This window comes from Furipterus horrens, unplaced genomic scaffold, assembly GCF_987537825.1.
Source record: "Furipterus horrens unplaced genomic scaffold, mFurHor1.1.pri manual_scaffold_17, whole genome shotgun sequence".
Lineage (NCBI taxonomy): Eukaryota > Metazoa > Chordata > Mammalia > Chiroptera > Furipteridae > Furipterus > Furipterus horrens.
The window spans coordinates 105745460-105746694 of NW_028327187.1; positions in this window are offsets into that span (position 1 = coordinate 105745460).

A 1235-nucleotide genomic window follows, 5' to 3' on the forward strand; every position below is an offset into this window, starting at 1 on the left:
AGGAACTATGTTTTCCCTTTATCAGCAATGATGCCAGTGAGGAGTTCTCGGAGAAAGGGTGTACAGCTGATGACAGAATTACATTTTCAAAAGATCACACTGGTTGATTATGGTGAGTGGAGAACAGTTTGGAAGGTAGTCATATTGCGAGGTGCTATGGAGCTGGTTTAGATTTGCAAAGACTATTCATTTTGTGTGTGTGTGTGTGTGTGTGTGTGAACCCTAGCTGTGCCCTTTCCTGGCTGTGTGATCTTAGGCAAATGGCTTAAAAATTTTAAAAACAGTATGTCATATAGTTAAAGCAATCAAAAGTACATCAAAGGATAAAATGAAAAATAAGTTTCTCCTTTCTCATTTCTCTCTCATCACATATACTCCCCATTATCAGTGCAAGCATATCCTTCCATTGGGGTGAAATGCATGCATAATCTGTATACATATATGCTTCAAATATGCATATGACATCATGCTACATCAACTATCCTTTTTTGAACTTTGATTTTTATTGAACTTAAAAATACATCTTAGTGATACGCTTTCAGCATATACTGATGGACCTCTTTCTTAATAGTTGTACAAAATTTCATTTGAAGGTCACACGATAATTTAGCCAATATTTTTTGGTGAGCATTTAGATCTCCATTTTTTGGGGTGTATTCTTAAAAGTAAGCCATTGTAATAATCTTTGTAATAGCAAAAAAAGACTATTCAATCTTTACACCTGGATTTATTTTGAGCCTATTGGGCAGTCTCAGAATTTGCACTTAACCATATTCTTCATATATTGCATTTTTTTTTTTTGTTTGGTCTGATGGGATGCCCTTTTCTGATAGAGCTAACCTCAGCAGTGGTGGGTGAGGGAATGGGGAGGTTCTGGCCTACAGTGTTATAGGAATACATTCCGTGACTGCTGATTTTAACTTCTTAGGGTCTTTTCTTTTCCCTTTGTTGCTAGTTTTCTTTAGAAAGGGTAAACATCATTATTTCCTTTTTCATTTTGATATCTTCACTCTTTAAACATATGCTGAATTGAAAGTACTATTTCAAATTCCCATCCTGCAGTGTTTTTGTCTTATTATGTTCCAGGCTTTTGAGACCAACTACAAATCTAATAAGGGGTTTCTGGGTTCATGTTTGAAATATGATAATTTCAGGTGATTTATATAATGAAAAAGGAAAAAGATCCCAAGGTTCTATTGTATTTTTTTGTATGTCTATTATAGTACTTGTTCATT